This window comes from Ranitomeya variabilis, chromosome 1 (assembly GCF_051348905.1).
Source record: "Ranitomeya variabilis isolate aRanVar5 chromosome 1, aRanVar5.hap1, whole genome shotgun sequence".
Classification (NCBI taxonomy): domain Eukaryota; kingdom Metazoa; phylum Chordata; class Amphibia; order Anura; family Dendrobatidae; genus Ranitomeya; species Ranitomeya variabilis.
In genome coordinates, this window is record NC_135232.1 from 1,057,349,549 (window position 1) to 1,057,363,566 (window position 14,018).

Sequence of the window (14,018 nt, forward strand, 5' to 3'; positions counted from 1 at the left end):
CCTATCGGAATTGCAGTCATTGTTATTTTCCAGTCATCTACTATTCTAGTATAATTGCAATGTTTTGGAACAAACTGCCTATGAAAACAGTATCTTTTTAAAAAAAATAAACACTCAAAATGCATGTTCCAAATTTTTATGCACATCAGAGTTTTCAACCTTTTTTTTAAATTTTGAACAAAAAAATGGTTAATTGTGAAGTTATAAGCATTATCAGCTTATTACAAAATGAAATCAAACAGTTTTCAAGTGAAAACTTTATTCTAGGTGATGTTACATTTGCACATAGGACCCCTTGTTCGAAAGAAGCTTCTGAACTCTCTCGTCCATTGAATTTGTCAGTTTTTGGATGGCTTCTGCTTCAATTGTTTTGCATGTGGACAGAATACCCTCCCAGAGCTGTTGCTTAGATGTGAACTGCCTCCCGCCATCAAAGACACTCCTTTTGATGATGCTCCAGAGGTTCTCAATGGGGTTGAGGTCAGGGGAAGATTGTGGCCACACCATAAGTTTGTCCTCTTTTATGCCCATAGCAGCCAGAGATGCAGATGTGTTTTTTGCAGCATGAGACGGTGCATTATCATGCATGAAAATGATCTTGCTGCGGAAAGCACGGCACTTCCTCTTGAACCATGGCAGGAAGTGTTGTTTTAGAAACTCCACATAGATTATGGAGCTCATCTTTACCCCTTCAGGGATCATAATGGGGCCGACAATCTCTCTCCCCATGATTCCAGCCCAAAACATTACTCCACTGTTGTGATCCTAATGGCAGAGGATCTCAGGGTCTTCAGCGAAGTCTGCAAACATAAAAACTAGCTCTTAGGGAGGTGGTAACTGAGCTGACCACATACCTGATCCTAGCCCACAACTAATAGCAGCCGGGGAACGTACCTACGTTGGTTCTAGACGTCTCGCGCCAGCCGGAGATCTAACTAACCCTTTCAGAGAAAATACAGACCTCACTTGCCTCCAGAGAAAGGTACCCCAAAGTAGATACAGGCCCCCAACAAATAATAACAGTGAGGTAAGAGGAAAGGACAAACGTAAGTATGAACTAGATTCAGCAAAGAGAGGCCCACTAAATAATAGCAGAAATATAGAAAGCGGACTTATGTGGTCAGCAAAAAACCCTACAAAAATATCCACGCTGAATATCCAAGAACCCCCGTACCGACTAACGGTATGGGGGGAGAATATCAGCCCCCTTAGAGCTTCCAGCAAAATCAGGAATCACATTATGAACAAGCTGGACAAAAAACAGAATAATACAAATAAACAAAAAACAAGAAAGCAGGACTTAGCTTATGTTGCAAAAATCAGGACCAGTAGACAAGAGCAACCAGACAAGGACTGATTACATTGATGCCAGGCACTGGACTAAGACTCCAGGAAGTTTAAATAGAAACACCCAGAGTCTTAACGAACCAGGTGACTACCAACCTGGGGAAAGAGTATCCAAGAGCCATACCGCGAGTGACCACAAGAGGGAGCCCAAAAGTATAGTTCATAACAGTACCCCCCCTTTAAGGAGGGGTCACCGAACCCTCACTACGACCACCAGGGCGATCAGGATGGGCAGCGTGAAAGGCACGAACCAAATCGGCCGCATGAACATCAGAGGCGACCACCCAGGAATTATCCTCCTGACCATAGCCCTTCCATTTGACCAGATACTGAAGCCTCCGTCTAGAGAGACGAGAATCTAAGATCTTTTCCACCACATACTCCAACTCGCCCTCAACCAAGACCGGAGCAGGAGGGTCAACAGCAGGAACCACAGGCACAATGTACCGCCGCAACAAAGACCTATGGAACACATTGTGAATGGCAAACGACACAGGAAGATCCAAACGAAAAGACACCGGATTAAGGACCTCCAAAATTCTATAAGGACCAATAAAGCGAGGCTTAAACTTAGGAGAGGAAACCTTCAGAGGGACAAACCGAGAAGACAACCAAACCAAATCCCCAACACGAAGTCGGGGACCCACACCGCGGCGGCAGTTGGCAAAACGCTGAGCCTTCTCCTGTGACAACTTCAAGTTGTCCACCACATGATTCCAAGTCCGCTGCAACCTATCAACCACGGAATCCACCCCAGGACAGTCAGAAGGCTCAACATGACCCGAGGAGAAACGACGATGAAAACCAGAGTTGCAGAAAAATGGCGAAACCAAAGTAGCGGAACTAGCCCGATTATTGAGGGCAAACTCAGCCAATGGCAAGAAGGTCACCCAATCATCCTGATCCGCAGAAACAAAACATCTCAAATAAGCCTCCAGCGTCTGATTAGTTCGCTCCGTTTGGCCATTAGTCTGAGGATGAAAGGCAGACGAGAACGACAGATCAATGCCCATCTTAGCACAAAAAGATCGCCAGAATCTGGACACAAACTGGGATCCTCTGTCAGACACGATATTCTCAGGAATGCCGTGCAAACGAACCACATTCTGAAAAAACAAATGAACCAGATCGGAAGAGGAAGGCAACTTAGGCAAGGGCACCAAATGGACCATCTTGGAAAAACGATCACACACCACCCAGATGACAGACATTCCCTGAGACACCGGAAGATCTGAAATGAAATCCATGGAAATGTGTGTCCAAGGCCTCTTCGGGACGGGCAAGGGCAAAAGCAACCCGCTGGCACGAGAACAGCAAGGCTTAGCCCGAGCACAAGTCCCACAGGACTGCACAAAAGAACGCACATCCCGTGACAAGGAAGGCCACCAAAAGGACCTAGCCACCAAATCTCTGGTACCAAAAATCCCAGGATGCCCTGCCAACACCGAGGAATGAACCTCGGAAATAACTCTGCTGGTCCATTTATCAGGAACAAACAGTCTATCAGGTGGACAAGAGTCAGGTCTACCAGCCTGAAATCTCTGCAACACACGTCGCAAATCAGGAGAAATGGCCGACAAAATCACTCCCTCTTTAAGAATACCAGCCGGCTCTGAGACTCCAGGAGAGTCAGGCACAAAGCTCCTAGAGAGAGCATCAGCCTTCACATTTTTTGAACCAGGCAGGTATGAGACCACAAAGTCAAAACGGGAGAAAAACAATGACCAACGAGCCTGTCTAGGATTCAGGCGTTTAGCAGACTCGAGATACATCAGATTTTTGTGATCAGTCAAGACCACCACACGATGCTTAGCTCCCTCGAGCCAATGACGCCACTCCTCAAATGCCCACTTCATGGCCAACAACTCCCGATTACCACCATCATAGTTCCGCTCAGCCGGCGAAAACTTCCTGGAAAAGAAAGCACATGGTTTCATCATAGAGCAACCAGAGCCTCTCTGCGACAAAACAGCTCCTGCACCGATCTCAGAAGCATCCACTTCAACCTGAAAGGGAAGTGAGACATCAGGCTGGCACAAAACAGGCGCCGAAGTAAACCGGCGCTTCAGCTCCCGGAAGGCCTCAATGGCCGCAGGAGCCCAATTAGCGACATCAGAACCTTTCTTGGTCATATCCGTCAGAGGTTTAACAACGCTAGAAAAGTTAGCAATAAAACGACGGTAGAAATGAGCAAAACCCAAAAACTTCTGAAGACTCTTAACAGACGTGGGTTGAGTCCAATCATGAATAGCTCGGACCTTGACTGGGTCCATCTCCACAGCAGAAGGGGAAAAAATAAAACCCAAAAAGGAAACCTTCTGCACTCCAAAGAGACACTTTGAGCCCTTCACAAACAAAGCATTATCACGCAAAACCTGAAACACCATCCTGACCTGCTTTACATGAGAATCCCAATCATCAGAAAAAACTAAAATGTCATCCAGATAAACAATCACAAATTTATCTAGATACTTCCGGAAGATGTCATGCATAAAGGACTGAAACACTGAAGGAGCATTAGAGAGCCCAAAAGGCATCACCAAGTACTCAAAATGACCTTCGGGCATATTAAATGCAGTTTTCCATTCATCTCCCTGCCTAATGCGCACAAGGTTGTACGCACCACGAAGATCTATCTTGGTGAACCAACAGGCACCCTTAATCCGAGCAAACAAGTCCGACAATAGTGGCAGAGGGTATTGAAATTTAACCGTGATTTTATTCAGAAGCCGATAGTCTATACAAGGTCTCAAAGATCTGTCTTTCTTGGCCACAAAAAAGAATCCCGCACCAAGAGGGGAAGAGGATGGACGAATATGTCCTTTCTCCAAAGACTCCTTTATATAAGAATGCATCGCGGCATGCTCAGGTACCGACAGATTAAATAATCGTCCCTTAGGAAACTTACTACCAGGAATCAAATCTATAGCGCAGTCACAGTCCCTATGAGGAGGAAGAGCACTGGACCTGGACTCACTGAACACATCCTGATAGTCAAGCAAATACTCAGGAACTTCTGAAGGAGTGGAGGAAGCAATAGTCACCGACGGGGAATCGCAATGAATTCCCTGACAACCCCAACTTGACACAGACATAGCCCTCCAATCCAGAACAGGATTATGAGCCTGTAACCATGGCAGACCCAAAACGACCAAATCATGCATCTTATGCAGAACAAGAAAACGAATCACCTCCCGATGTTCAGGAGTCATGCACATGGTCATTTGTGTCCAATACTGCGGTTTATTCTCCGCCAATGGCGTAGCATCAATTCCTCTAAGAGGAATAGGATTTTCTAAAGGCTCCAGGACAAAACCACAGCGCCTGGCAAACGACAAGTCCATAAGACTCAGGGCAGCGCCTGAATCCACAAACGCCATAACAGGGTGGGAAGACAATGAGCAAATTAAAGTCACAGACAAAATAAATTTAGGCTGCAAGTTACCAACGGCGACAGGGCTAACAAACTTTGTTAGGCGTTTAGAGCATGCTGATATGACATGTGTAGAATCACCACAGTAAAAACACAACCCATTCTGACGTCTATGATTTTGCCGTTCAGTTCTAGTCTGAATTCTATCACATTGCATTAAATCAGGCATCTGTTCAGACAACACCGCCAAAGGATTAGCGGATTTGCGCTCCCGCAAACGCCGATCAATCTGAATGGCCAGCGTCATAGAATCATTCAGACTTGTAGGAATGGGAAAGCCCACCATCACATTCTTAATGGTTTCAGAAAGGCCATTTCTGAAATTTGCGGCCAGAGCACACTCATTCCACTGAGTAAGCACGGACCATTTCCGAAATTTTTGGCAATACACTTCGGCTTCATCCTGGCCCTGAGAAATAGCCAGCAAAGCCTTCTCTGCCTGAATTTCAAGATTGGGCTCCTCATAAAGCAATCCGAGCGCCAGAAAAAACGCATCAATATTCGCCAATGCCGGATCTCCTGGCGCCAATGAGAAAGCCCAATCCTGAGGGTCGCCCCGCAAGAAGGAGATAACAATTTTAACTTGCTGAGCTGAGTCTCCAGACGAACGAGGTCTCAAAGATAGAAACAATTTACAATTATTCCTAAAATTCCTAAATTTAAATCGATCTCCAGAGAACAGCTCAGGAATAGGAATCTTAGGCTCTGACATAGGACTGCTAATAACAAAATCCTGAATGCCCTGCACACGAGCAGCAAGCTGATCCACACTAGTAATCAGAGTTTGCACATTCATGTCTGCAGCAGAGTTTCAAGCCATTCAGAGATAAAGGGGAAGGAAGAAAAAAAAAAAAAAACTCAGAACTTCTTTTCTTTTAATCCCACTTCAGCAATGCATTAACTATTCAGTGGCCTGGCATACTGTTGTGATCCTAATGGCAGAGGATCTCAGGGTCTTCAGCGAAGTCTGCAAACATAAAAACTAGCTCTTAGGGAGGTGGTAACTGAGCTGACCACATACCTGATCCTAGCCTCCTAGCCCACAACTAATAGCAGCCGGGGAACGTACCTACGTTGGTTCTAGACGTCTCGCGCCAGCCGGAGATCTAACTAACCCTTTCAGAGAAAATACAGACCTCACTTGCCTCCAGAGAAAGGTACCCCAAAGTAGATACAGGCCCCCAACAAATAATAACGGTGAGGTAAGAGGAAAGGACAAACGTAAGTATGAACTAGATTCAGCAAAGAGAGGCCCACTAAATAATAGCAGAAATATAGAAAGCGGACTTATGTGGTCAGCGAAAAACCCTACAAAAATATCCACGCTGAATATCCAAGAACCCCCGTACCGACTAACGGTATGGGGGGAGAATATCAGCCCCCTTAGAGCTTCCAGCAAAATCAGGAATCACATTATGAACAAGCTGGACAAAAAACAGAATAATACAAATAAACAAAAAACAAGAAAGCAGGACTTAGCTTATGTTGCAAAAATCAGGACCAGTAGACAAGAGCAACCAGACAAGGACTGATTACATTGATGCCAGGCACTGGACTAAGACTCCAGGAAGTTTAAATAGAAACACCCAGAGTCTTAACGAACCAGGTGACTACCAACCTGGGGAAAGAGTATCCAAGAGCCATACCGCGAGTGACCACAAGAGGGAGCCCAAAAGTATAGTTTATAACACTCCACCTCCTCCTTGTTGGCGCCTTAGCCGTGTTTTCATGGGGTGACCATCAACCAGCCATCCATCTGGACCATCGAGCGTTGCACGGCACTTATCGGCGAACAAAACCTTTTGGAAGTCAGTCTTCATGTATCGTTTGGCCCACTGGACCCATTTCTGCTTGTGCGCAGTGGATAGAGGTGGTCGACAAGATGGCTTATGCACAGCTGCAAACCTCTGAAGGACCCTGCATCTTGTTGTTCTGGGGACGTTGGAGGCACCAGCAGCTTCAAAAACTTGTCCGCTGCTATGACAAGGCATTTTTGCAGCTGCTCTTTTAACCATACACAATTGCCTGTTGGAAAGAGTCCTCAATTTTTCCTTATCAGCACGCACACGTGTGTGCTGGGAATTAGCTACATACTTCTTGATTGTGCGATGATCACGATGAAGTGTCTTGGCAATGTTGATTGTAGTCATGCCTTGACCTAAATACTCCACAATTTGTTGCTTCTCAGCAGCTGACACATCCTTTTTCTTTCCCATTTTGGCAAAAAATGTAGGCTGCTTAATAATGTGGAACAGCCTTCTTAAGTAGTCTTGCCTTTATTTGGACACACCTGCCAAACTAATTTGCACAGATATCTGCAATTGCTTTCAGTGATATAAAGAGCCCTGACACACATCACCATCAATGAGTTTAAATGACAAACAAAAAAATTCTAACCTTATCACTCCTAAACTCTTTGTGAATAATAATTTGGAACACAGTGTATATATATATATATATATATATATATATATATATATATATATATATATATATATATATATGCAGTATATATACAGTATATGACTGAATAATATAGAAAAATAGATACATAGAAAGATAACCAGACAGGTTGTTAGGGCTAGCGGAACAAGCCATATAATTAGAAAGATAGAGTAAGGTGCGTTCGCAGCCCGGGGTCCACCGTGCAGAGATGGAACCTGCTGCTAAGTAATGACGGACTATATGGTGGTACAATATGGATTCACACTCAGGTTTACTTCACCCAGTATGAAGAAAGTGAACCCTGTTGCGTCACAGGGCTGCGGTACCGCACAAAGAGCGCAAGCAAGGAATCACTGAACTCTATCCCTAGACTCGGGATTAGAGTACAACTAGACCTCTTGCGCTCGACACCGCAACTGGGGTGTCAGCGTAACCGAGATAATAATTTAGATGCACGGGAGTGCGTGCGGTGCCGCTCTAACCACCCAGGCTTGGGTCAGGAAAGCGCTGTGAAAGCGCACGGCACCGCACTGGCGGTCACAGCAATTTGATGCTGTTTTGTGTGTCACGCGCTCATAGCTAAGTCAGGCACTAAATAGCAATCATCCCCCTTACACGAGCAGTCATATACAAGGGAGGGGATAATTGATGAACGACTTTCACACGTCAACACACACACATTTACAAGTGTACACTAGTGCATGGCCGAGAGGCCATGCAAATCTTTTATAGCGGCAGTGCTACAAGACCTTCCATATGGACCAATAGGAGCCACAACAGGACCTGAGCATGTGACCCCCGACCTCCAATGGGAGGTTGTCCCGTGAGCATGCTCAGTAAGGGAAAAGAAGGACTTAATCCCAGAAATACCTGCTCTCTGCTGAACATTGCTGGCTACAAGGACAGAGCCTGGAAGGGCAGTAGTGACCAGTTGTCCAGTATCAGCCTGAGCTAGACGCTCGGACTGACGTCTCCGCTGAGCAGACTCCACTGTGGCTGGAGAAGAATGGGAGACCACAGCGGAGATGGTTTGAGATTCCCCCTGTGCAGAGGTGGGAACTCGACACCTAACACAGATAGATCTATAGAATATATATATATATCTACATGTGTGTGTAAATACAAAGAATATACCATGGGACACTGTGAAGACAGTCATTGAGAAGTGTCTTAAACTTGGACAACAGTAACAGTACACAAAAAACAAAGCCCTCAAAAGTCAGGGGTAATGGAGTCCAATCAAAATAATATAAAAATCAACAAGGAGTAGATATGTATTAGATCAGTTAAAATCTAATCTTATTACCATCAAACAAAAATGGAGGCCTGGCCTACAAAATAACATGTATAATACAGTGATAAAACATTGTACATCTGAAAGATCCCAGATAAACCAGTGCAGTTAATAAAAATGGTTTGGTCTCACCCTTAATTAAATTCAGAAGAGGCAGTCAATGGATTCAAGAGGGGATGATGATCAGACAGGTATCCCTAAGCTCCTTGTCGTGCCCCTTGTGAGATCTCCTTTCTTGACGAAGACTAAAGTGTGGTCCTGTCCCTATAAAAGTGTTCCTAATTTTCCCGCCTATGCATTTTGTCCATCTGTAGTGGGGGACTCCTTATGAGAGTTAAGGAAATTAATACTGGAGACAGTAAAATAAGGGTCTAATGGATATAAGAACCTTTATATACATTCAAAGAGGGGACATTTAAATAGGTGCCTATAATGAAAAGTCACCCTATAAACCGGCAGAGTACTGAGCGGTAGATATCCAGTGTCTGAGGAGAACAGTAATGCTGTGTTACATGTTTAAATAGAGAAGGAGAAGCCGTCAACCTCCATCAATGTCTGACGTTACCTCCGATACTGCTCAGTGTTAACTTATCAGGGGGGAGTTCTTGTTGTGAAGTGTCTGAAGCAGGCCTTCTCATTGGGCTGCGTCACCACAGAGAGATTACTATGGCGACACATCCTAAATACATCTGAGGGGGGTTACCATAGAGACATGTCTGAGACGCATCTGCGGGAGGAGATAACATTTGACCACATCATATGTTGGAGTGCAGAAGGAAACCACCAGACTTGATAGAGTCACATAGTCAGAGGTTCTTCAAAGGAGATGCCTGCTAGTGGTCTAATGATAATACCATACTCCCCAATTAACACAAGGGAATTCCCAAGGGATCATGCTAAGTGGCATGACCCAGGGAAAGGGGAAATGAGAGATTAACTAGGCTAAGTTTATTACATAATGCCAAAAGGGAGACCATTCCTATAGGCCCAGGGACATCTATCTTTTTTGCGAAGGGCCATTTGGATATTTATACCATCATTCGGGGGCCATACAAACTCCGCCCACAAAGTGCATCCTGACTCTGGCACTGGTTTCAGGATTTAATCTTTCATTGCATGCCCTTCAATGTTCAGTAGTGAATAGGATTGAGCGAAACGGATCGTTCATTTTCATAAGTCGCCGACTTTTGGCAAAGTCGGCGTCTCATGAAACCGACCCGATCCCTGTGTGGGGTCTGCCATGCGGTACGCGACTTTCGTGCCAAAGTCGCGTTTCAATGACGCTAAAAGCGCCATTTCTCAGCGAATGAAGGTGGATGCAGAGTGTGGGCAGCGTGATGACATAGAACTCAGTCCCCACCATCTTAGAGAAGGGCATTGCAGTGATTGGCTTGCTTTCTTGTTGTGGATTCTGTTTGTGGGCTCCCTCTGGTGGTTACTGCTGGTACTGGGTGACTTTGGTGGGTTGCGGCCTTTGGTTTCCACCTGTCCATCAGAGGCTGGGTGTTTCCTATTTTACCTGGCCTTTCTGTCATTTCCTTGCCGGCTATCAATGTATTCAGATGTGCTCTGTTTTGTTCCTGCCTACCTGCTCCCAGATCTTTCAGGATAAGCTAAGTGCTGATTTTCAGTTGTTTGGTTTTTTTGTCCAGCTTGCTTATTATGTCTCTATGCTAGCTGGTAGCTCTAGTGGACTGAGGTTCTCCCCATGTGCCATGAGTTGGCACATGGGTTCTTGTAATCTCAGGATGGTTTTTTGATTAGGGTTTTTTGCTGACCGCTCAGACCCCTTTTGTATCGTTCTGCTTTCTAGTTTACAGCGGGCCTCAATTTGCTAAACCTATATATATCATCTCTATGTGTGTGCCTTCCTCTCATTTCACCGTCAATACATGTGGGGGGCAACTATACCTTTTGGGGTTCGTTCCTCTGGAGGCAAGTGAGGTCTTTATTTTCTCTGCAGTACTAGTTAGCTCTTAGGCTGGTGCGTGGCGTCTAGAACCAACGTAGGCATGCTCCCTGGCTATCTCTAGTTGCGTTTGTCAGGCGTAGGGCAGCGGTCAGCCCAGGTTCCATCACCCTAGAGCTCGTCCGTTATATATTTGTACCTTGCTTGTCCTGTGCTATCCCTAGCCATTGGGATTCATGACAGTATAGCCAGCCAACAAAGTGTTAATTGTTTGGGCTGAAGCAGGAGAAAAAGAAGTGTTTAAGGGAATTTTTTTTTTTTCCCTTCAGAGTTTTGCTGCCTAGCCCTTAATTGCTGTCTAGCTGCTTCTTACCTCCTCTTAACCCTTGAATGGCTCTGATCTTAGCTGTTTAACATGGATGTCCAGAGTTTGGCTTCCAGCCTGAGTAATCTCGCGGCAAAAGTTCAAAACATACAGGATTTTGTTGTTCACACTCCCATGTCTGAACCTAGAATTCCTATTCCAGAGTTCTTCTCTGGAGATAGATCTACCTTCCTGAATTTCAGGAACAATTGTAAATTGTTTCTTTCTTTAAAATCTCGCTCCTCTGGAGACCCTGCTCAACAGGTCAAGATTGTAATATCTTTCCTGCGGGGCGACCCTCAGAATTGGGCATTTGCATTGGCACCAGGGGATCCTGCATTGCTCAGTGTGGATGCGTTTTTTCTGGCATTGGGATTGCTCTATGAGGAACCCAACCTGGAGATTCAGGCTGAAAAGGCTTTGTTAGCCCTCTCTCAGGGGCATGATGAAGCGGAAATATATTGTCAAAAATTTCGGAAATGGTCGGTGCTTACTCAGTGGAATGAGTGCGCCCTGGCTGCAAACTTCAGAAATGGTCTTTCTGAGGCCATTAAGGATATTATGGTGGGGTTCCCTACGCCTACAGGTCTGAATGAGTCTATGGCTATGGCCATACAGATTGATCGGCGTTTGCGGGAGCGCAAACCCGTGCACCAGTTGGCGGTGTCTTCTGAACAGGCACCTGAGACTATGCAATGTGATAGAATTCAGTCCAGAAGTGAACGGCAAAATTATAGGCGGAAAAATGGATTGTGTTTTTATTGTGGTGATTCAGCTCATGTTATATCAGCATGCTCTAAACGCACAAAAAAGCTTGATAAATCTTTTGCCATTGGTACTCTGCAGCCTAAGTTCATTTTGTCTGTGACTCTGATTTTTTCACTGTCTTCCATTTCCGTTGATGCCTATGTGGATTCGGGCGCTGCCCTGAGTCTTATGGATTGGTCATTTGCTAAACGCTGCGGTTTTAGTCTGGAGCCTCTGGAAGTTCCTATTCCTCTGAAGGGAATTGACTCTACACCATTGGCTATGAATAAACCGTAGTATTGGACACAAGTGACCATGCGCATGACTCCCGTTCATCAGGAGGTGATTCGCTTCCTTGTACTGTATAATTTACATGATGTACTAGTGCTGGGGCTGCCATGGTTACAAACTCATAATCCTGTCCTGGACTGGAAAACAATGTCTGTGTTAAGCTGGGGATGTCAGGGGGTTCATGATCATGCACCTCCGATTTCAATCGCTTCATCTACTCCTTCTGAGATCCCTGAGTTTTTGTCTGACTATAGGGATGTTTTTGAGGAGCCTAAGCTCAATTCGCTCCCTCCTCATAGAGATTGTGACTGTGCTATAGAATTGATTCCTGGCAGTAAGTTCCCTAAGGGTCGTTTATTTAATCTGTCACTGCCAGAGCATACTGCTATGCGGAATTATATTAAGGAGTCCTTGGAAAAGGGACATATTCATCCATCTTCGTCCCCTCTGGGAGCAGGTTTTTTTTTCGTGGCAAAAAAAGATGGTTCCCTGAGGCCTTGTATAGATTATCGCCTTCTGAATAAGATTACAGTCAAATATCAGTATCCATTGCCATTATTGACTGACTTGTTTGCTCGCATTAAGGGGGCTAGGTGGTTCACTAAGATAGATCTTCGCGGTGCGTATAATCTGGTGCGGATAAAACAAGGTGATGAGTGGAAAACCGCATTTAATACGCCTGAGGGCCATTTTGAGTATTTGGTAATGCCTTTTGGACTCTCCAATGCTCCGTCAGTCTTTCAGTCCTTTATGCACAATATTTTCCGTGAATATCTGGATAAGTTTATGATTGTGTATTTGGATGATATTTTGGTGTTTTCTGATGACTGGGAGTCTCATGTTCTACAGGTCAGGGAGGTGTTTCAGGTTCTGCGGGCCAATTCTCTGTTTGTGAAGGGCTCAAAGTGTCTCTTCGGAGTCCAGAAGATTTCTTTTTTGGGGTACATTTTTTCTCCTTCTACTATTGAGATGGATCCCATCAAGGTTCAGGCAATTTGTGACTGGACACAACCTACATCTGTTAAGAGCCTACAGAAGTTCTTGGGGTTTGCTAATTTTTATCGTCGGTTCATTGCAAATTTTTCCAGTATTGTTAAACCTTTGACTGATTTGACTAAAAAGGGTGCTGATGTTGCTAATTGGTCTCCTGCGGCTGTGGGGGCCTTTCAGGAACTTAAGCGCCGGTTTTCTTCTGCTCCTGTGTTGTGTCAACCAGATGTTTCACTTCCTTTTCAGGTTGAGGTTGATGCTTCCGAGATTGGATAGGGGGCGGTTTTGTCACAGAGAAGTTCTGATGGCTCGGTGATGAAGCCATGTGCATTCTTCTCTAGAAAATTCTCGCCCGCCGAGCGCAATTATGATGTGGGTAATCGGGAGCTTTTGGCCATGAAGTGGGCATTTGAGGAGTGGCGTCATTGGCTTGAGGGTGCTAAACATCGTGTGGTGGTCTTGACTGATCACAAGAATCTCATTTACCTTGAGTCTGCCAGGCGTTTGAATCCTAGACAGGCTCGTTGGTCGTTGTTTTTTTCTCGTTTCAATTTCGTGGTTTCATACCTGCCAGGTTCAAAGAATGTGAAGGCAGATGCTCTTTCCAGGAGTTTTGTGCCTGACTCTCCTGGAGATTCTTGGCCTACTGGTATCCTTAGGGATGGGGTAATATTGTCCGCCGTATCCCCAGACTTGCGACGTGCATTGCAGGAGTTTCAGGTGGATAAACCGGATCGTTGTCCACCAGAAAGACTGTTTGTTCCGGATGATTGGACCAGTAGAGTCATCTCCGAGGTCCATTCTTCTGTGTTGGCTGGTCATCCTGGAATATTTGGTACTAGAGACTTGGTGGCCAGGTCTTTTTGGTGGCCTTCCTTGTCTAGGGATGTGCGTACCTTTGTGCAGTCTTGTGAAGTGTGTGCTCGAGCTAAGCCTTGCTGTTCTCGGGCCAGTGGGTTGTTGTTATCCTTGCCCATCCCGAAGAGGCCTTGGACGCACATTTCCATGGATTTTATTTCTGATCTCCCGGTTTCACAGAAAATGTCCGTTATCTGGGTTGTGTGTGACCGCTTTTCTAAGATGGTTCATTTGGTGCCCTTGCCTAAGTTGCCTTCCTCCTCTGAGTTGGTCCCTTTATTTTTTCAGAACGTGGTTCGTTTGCATGGGATTCCGGAGAATATCGTTTCTGACAGGGGAT